The sequence below is a fragment of the Oryzias melastigma genome, linkage group LG5, assembly GCF_002922805.2.
Source record: "Oryzias melastigma strain HK-1 linkage group LG5, ASM292280v2, whole genome shotgun sequence".
NCBI lineage: Eukaryota > Metazoa > Chordata > Actinopteri > Beloniformes > Adrianichthyidae > Oryzias > Oryzias melastigma.
The window spans coordinates 34,004,772-34,010,755 of NC_050516.1; the positions used below are offsets into that span (position 1 = coordinate 34,004,772).

The 5,984-nt window shown below is 40.6% G+C and overlaps 1 long non-coding RNA gene across 2 annotated transcripts in view; it reads right to left on the bottom strand.

Moving 5' to 3' along the window:
• Positions 1-471: 471 nt before the first annotated feature.
• The window catches only part of LOC118598793, an 11,921-nt gene continuing 6,408 nt past the window's right edge, over positions 472-5,984 (bottom strand). Inside the window, exons 2-4 of one of the 2 annotated variants that reach the window (XR_004947933.1) lie at positions 3,501-3,674; positions 1,038-3,181; positions 472-949 (exon numbers count right to left, since the gene is read on the bottom strand). This is a non-coding gene — a long non-coding RNA (uncharacterized LOC118598793). Of the gene's footprint in view, positions 3,182-3,500; positions 3,675-5,984 lie in introns of both variants that reach the window. The other variant, XR_004947934.1, reaches the window with a different exon arrangement.

Consider the following 5,984-nt stretch of genomic DNA (forward strand, 5'->3'; position numbering starts at 1 on the left):
TAACATGACCTTAAACTTGTTCCTAAGCTGTGATGTAGCATTGATTTCTGCTCAAATTCTTGATTTATGATCATTTTCTTTCCAACTCCTTATTTTTTATCATAATCATTTTTTATGAGTACAATCTGCACAAATTGTAATTTTTTGAATTAGAAGATTTTGATTTTTTTCTCCATTAACTAATGAAGATGATTTTTACTTATTACTTTTTCTATTTCTATAATCATTCTGTGATTAATACAATCTGCACTAATTGTCTTTTTTAATGAGAATATTTAGATTTTTACTGCATTAGCAAATGAAGATGATTTAATTATTACTTTTTGTATTTTCATAATTCATGCACAAAGTGTCTTTTTTCAATGAGAATATTACATTATTGTTTATGTAATATGCAGTAATGATTACTGAATAGTTTACAATCACTATGGTATTAATTTTCTTTACTGATTAATAGAAATGATTTGTCGTGGATGCTTTGACCCATAATATGTTGGGCTGCAAGTTATATAACCATCAAAATGATTCCTGTTAAATCCAGATTAAAAAAGTATCATAGCCATGCGGGAAATGAGCTCACCTGCACGGAGCACAGCTGTCCGGACTCCTCGTCTGTCCTCCCTCCAGATTATTTTCAGACAATGGGTGTAGTGGGCTTTCCTACTTTGGAGAAGATTAGTAGTGAGTGATGTCCAAATATGTGGGAACATTTATCTCAGAAATATGGCACATAAACCCCAATAATGGCTCGTCTCCCACCAGCTTTTGCCCACATATCTGTGGTCTTCTTTCTCTGGCCTTTTTTGAAGCGCCCCGTACTTCATTTGTCAATCGTTACTGAAGATTCTTTTCCACATGCTGCAACCGCTGGTCTCCTAGCTGTCCTGAGTCTCAGCCAATCACATCCCTCGAGTGTCTGTTGTTTGGATTGGTCAATAATTGTGGTGTCCTTGAAATTGATAGTAAAGAAATAAATAAAAAAAATCTTAATCTGTTAATCTCAGGCCCACCCTTCTGATGCTTAGAAGCAACGTCACCTGTGTTTGTAGTTTCAGAATAAAAGCAACCCCCCCCAGTTTCCTCATTCCTCTCTCAGACTTGCAGTGAGCTTTAGCTGCTGGTTTTTGGAAGAACTCTTCTTTTTCTAACAGGAGAACCAGTTCAGTCTGAGTTCTTCCTCTGCTGCTCCTCTTCCTCACAGATGAGATCACACAGAAACATCACTGCCTTCATCATGAAGGAGAAGATGACAGAAAACACAAAGACTCACCCTGAAGAAGAAGAAAGTTGGAGCCTCGTCTCTTTCTGCTCTAACATGGAGGAAAACACTAAACTTCCTTGTTTCCTGGTTCAAGGACACCTGAACAGAGCTCCGCCCCCTGCATGTATGGATGTGTTTGTTAGCTCCTCCCTGTAATCAGATCCTCAGAGAGTCTCTGCTATACAGGAACTGTCATGACTGTGTGTTCTTTTTTTATTAATAAAGTTTGAAAACTTGTGAAAATAGAAGGTAGAAAAATAACAGAAGAATGAATAAAATCACAGGTAAAGTAAATACTTAAGTTCTTCATCAAACTGCAGCTGAACTCTCACCATGTCACACATCTGCTGTCTGGTTGATCAAACCTCCTTTCATGTTGTGTGCATACATGAGTGTGTGTCTGTAAATGTTGTGTGTTTCTCTGACTGCTAAGGACCAACAACAACACAACATGGCAGCAATCGTCACCACCACATCCTCAGAGACTTCCTTGGAAAGGAGAAATGTCCAGAGAACTTTTCCCATTTCCACTCCCTCCTTTCAGCTGCTGCCCACTGTTCCCCTCTGAATCAGGAGGAAGGATCTCTCATCTGTTCTGCCCCCCATCTAGAAAGACATCAGCACCAACTGAACATTCCAAAGCTCTTTTCAACCCATTTCTACTGAGAATGAAGCAAACACATGAATATTAGAACAGCTTTAACAGGATGAGGGGAAGGCTAAAGATTAAAGTCTGTTTGTGAGTCAAAGATAGAATGAAGACTAAATCAATCTCAAACACAGTGTTGATTCAAAAGAGCATTTATTAGATCCAAACAGGCTGCAGGAATTTGACAGACAGCTTTCAGTTTGAACCTTTAGACACTAAGATGCAGTTCTGGAAACAGCCAGCAGGTGTCTCCCTTCTCCCTCCTGCTTCAATGCAGTTAGTGTTGTTGCAGCAGCTGCATCAAAGTGATTCTCTGTCATTCCTCACTAACATCCACTCTGTTCATTCATGTCCTCTGGAGAAAACAGCCTTTATGCTCAGAAAGTTTCTGCTAGTTTCAGACTTTCTAGAAAATGACCAGATTCTACTGGATTTAGATGAAACTTATTTGAAGACTGAAGCTAAAATGCTGTCAGCATGAAAAAGAACAGAGTTTTACCCAGAAAACACCAAAGAAAAAGGAAGTTCAATCATAAAACTGTAGAAAACATCAAACTAAAACTCTGAGTCTTTCAAACTGCATGAGTCAATATTTTATCATCAACAGAACAGAGATGATATAAAAATGATTCAACTGAGAGACTTTTGTTAGTTCTGGTGGGATTTCTGCTTCAGGACTCAGAGTAAACAGGAGTGCGGTTCCCACAGTTACCATGGTTACAATAGAACAAAATCCTGTAAAATAATGAACAAAATACAAAACCCAGCAGCCTTTAATCAGAGGAACTCAGTCCACTTTGTGGTTCTGAAAGGTCTGATAAAGATGAAAAAGAAGAACCAAAATGCTCCAAGATGGGGAATCCTGAGGCCAGAACTGCTGGAAGGTTTTCTTTCTTTGGTCAACAGCCATGCTGCTGCTTTCTGGACCAGCTGAAGGATGTTCAGAGAATGCTGGTCCACTCTGTGGTACAGAGACGTGCAGGAGTCCAAGAAACACCAGAAAAGACTTCTGAGCTTCTGCAGGAAACCATCACGTCTGAATCTGATGAATCACCAACACATATCATTCAGAGAAACAGTTTCAGGACACATGAGGAAAAAACTGCAGCAAGAGTGCGTGAACAAAGTTAAGAGAAACTCCAAATAGAGAGAGAAGAGAAACAGAAGACTTCCCAACACTCCAAGTTAGAATGAGAAGATGACGTGCAGTTCTCCATCAGTCCACCGGAGGAGCTGCAGCACAATAACTGTCCATTCTTCAGTACTTCCAGCTGCAAACAGAAAGCAGAAACACAGAGATGAAGTTTGGTCTCTATCTGATGGTGGTGTGTCAGTCAGTGATGCAGCACAGCAGCAGAAAGAGCAGCAGGAGCTTCAGTTCTGTTCAGAGCAGCAGCTTCCTGTCATCTTCACCTGTTGGAGCTTCTGCTGCTCTGATTGGCTGACTGTTGTCCTGAAGCCTGTCAACATTCTCCTCAGAGCTTCACTGAGAAGCTGCAGCTTCACAGGAAACTCTGCATCTTTGTTCTCAGACTAACTTTAGGACCAAACATCTGGAAGCAGCTGGACTGACTCCAACCCTCTACTGACCTCAGAGTCTGCAGTTTGAAGTTTGGACTCTTCACCAGATCCTGAAGCCGCTGAACATCTGAAGACTGAAGGTTGTTGTTCCTCACGTCCAGTTCTGTCAGGTGGGATGGGTTTAAATTCCGTGCTGCGACCAGAGCAGCACAGCTGATCTTTGACAATCTGCAGTTGATTAACCTGAATCCAGAAGAAAGAGTTTCATTTAAAGACAAAGTTCATGTTTTTCATTCTTCAGTTCTTCTAAAGAGTTCAGAGCTGAAGAAGATCAGAAAGTTTGGAAAAAGTCCAAAGATGTGAATCAACAGCAGCAGATCAGAAGAGTCCAGCAGAAGCAGAGAAGAAGAACATTCAGGAACATTCAGGACAACATGCAGCTGCTTCAGTAAAGAAGTCCAGATGTGTGAAAGTCAAACATCAGCCTGTGGCTGCATCTAAACCAACTGATGTTTCTGCACAATCAGCAGAAAAAGTCCACTTCCTCTTTCTGCTCAGCTCTGCTCCAAGCAGCAATGAATCATGGGAGAATTTCAGCTCCATCTTGAAGTGCTTTGTAGATTTAGCATTGATCCAAGTTGAAGTCTCTTTTTACAGACGTGTAATAAACCTCAAAGATGTTTTATTCTTCAATGTCACGTTAAATGTGCATTTCTCCATCATCCAAACTGAAGCTTCTCTCATTTTTGTTTGTGTTCTGTACTGTGATGCTGTAGAGCTTCTTTTTGGTTTTCTATTGTCTTTCAGCCAGCAGTGGACATCCAGTGTATCGCTGCATAACGATTGGTTCTGATGCTCTTTATTTACATCATTTCATCAAAGAATTCAGAGTTAAAAAATGTAATTTTTGATTAGAAACATGATAAAGTAAAATTTTAGAAGCACAATTTTTAAGACTCAGAAATATAAATTCAAGACTTTTCTAGGGTTTTTAAGGTATTATTTCCACATTCATGAATTCAATGTTTCTTAGACTTTTTCAGACCCTGTGAGAACCCTGCAGAAATCCCATCTCTGATGTTGACCAACCACGTGCAGCTCAAAGAGAAAATAAATAAATAAAAAGAGCTGGAGCCTTTTCAACTGGGATTGCAGCAAGTTGGTGACACAGATGTCATTACAATGCTTAAGACGTGTTCCACACATTTCCAACACTCCATTCTGGACAAACAGCGTCTGTCAAACTTTTAGAGGGAACTTGGCCTACCAGGTTACAACTTAATCCAGGCTGTTCCAACGAGGTGGAACTCAGTGCTCCACATGCTGCAGAGAATGCTTTAACAGAAACGTGCACTTAAACTCTAGTCTGGTTCATATGGAGGATTCAGAAGCTTCACAGATCCTCCAACAGTGGGATATTGTGTCTAATATCATTGAAACTCTGCTCCCAATGGAAGAAGTGACATTTCAGGTGGCAGTAACTCATCAATATCCTGCATCATTCCATGCCTGACTGTGCTGAAGACTCTACTACAAAACAATGGCTTGGAGAAGCTCCATAAAAGACACTGGAACACTCAGACAATCCATGAGGGACAGCCTGGCTAAGCATGTCTCAACATGAGAAGACATAAAGCCTGTGGTGCAGGCCTGTCTCCTACATCCTCATTAGAAGACTCATGCATTTTCATTTGACAACTCTGAGAAAGACCAAAGTCTGGTTGAAAGAGGAAGAGGATGCTGTCACTCAAGAGGAACGAGCCGTCCCAGAAGAAGTCACTATGGAGGAACAGGGTGCTGCATCTGGGACAAACAAGGACGACGGAAACACCATTGACAGTATCTGAGAACTGGACCAAGTCAGTATGATGTCACCCATAGAAAATGACTGGCTTCTGGCTCCAACCAAAATGAAGTCAAATGAATCTCCATTTATTTTCATGGTCCAGATGTTTGGTCATTTTTGTTGTGAATTGTCCTTCAGTCTCACCAGCTTCAGGTTTATCATGATTCACAGTCGTCTTCATTTCAGTGTATTACCTTCAGTCTATTTCAGTGTCTGCTTTTCACTTCTTCCTTATCAGATCATCTGATCTGTTTTGTCACTCCTTTCTTGATCCATTTTTTTGTTCATGTTTCAGTTTATTTATTAAATGTTTGAAGGTTCTACCTCCAAGCCCGGTCTCCTGCACTTTGGGTCCTCCACCACCTATTCCAGACAGGTGGAGTCAGAATGAAGGGAGCTTCAAGACACTTGAAAATGCAAGGAAGTTTCTATGTTCACCATCCCATCAGTTCCTAGTGAGTTCATCATCAGTGACGTCTCTGCAGTCTATGAGACCAGGAGAAGCTGTTTCCATGGAGACCATGTAGGACAACTTGGTTTTTGAATCAAGACTTTGTCTCTTCACTAAAGATTAACAGATTTAACAGCTTTTTCAAAATGTATCTGACTTTAGTTTAGGGATTAGGGGTGTAACGGATCACAAAACTCACGGTTCGGATCGTGTCACGGTTTTAGGGTCACGGTTCGGATCATTTTTCGGATCAGTT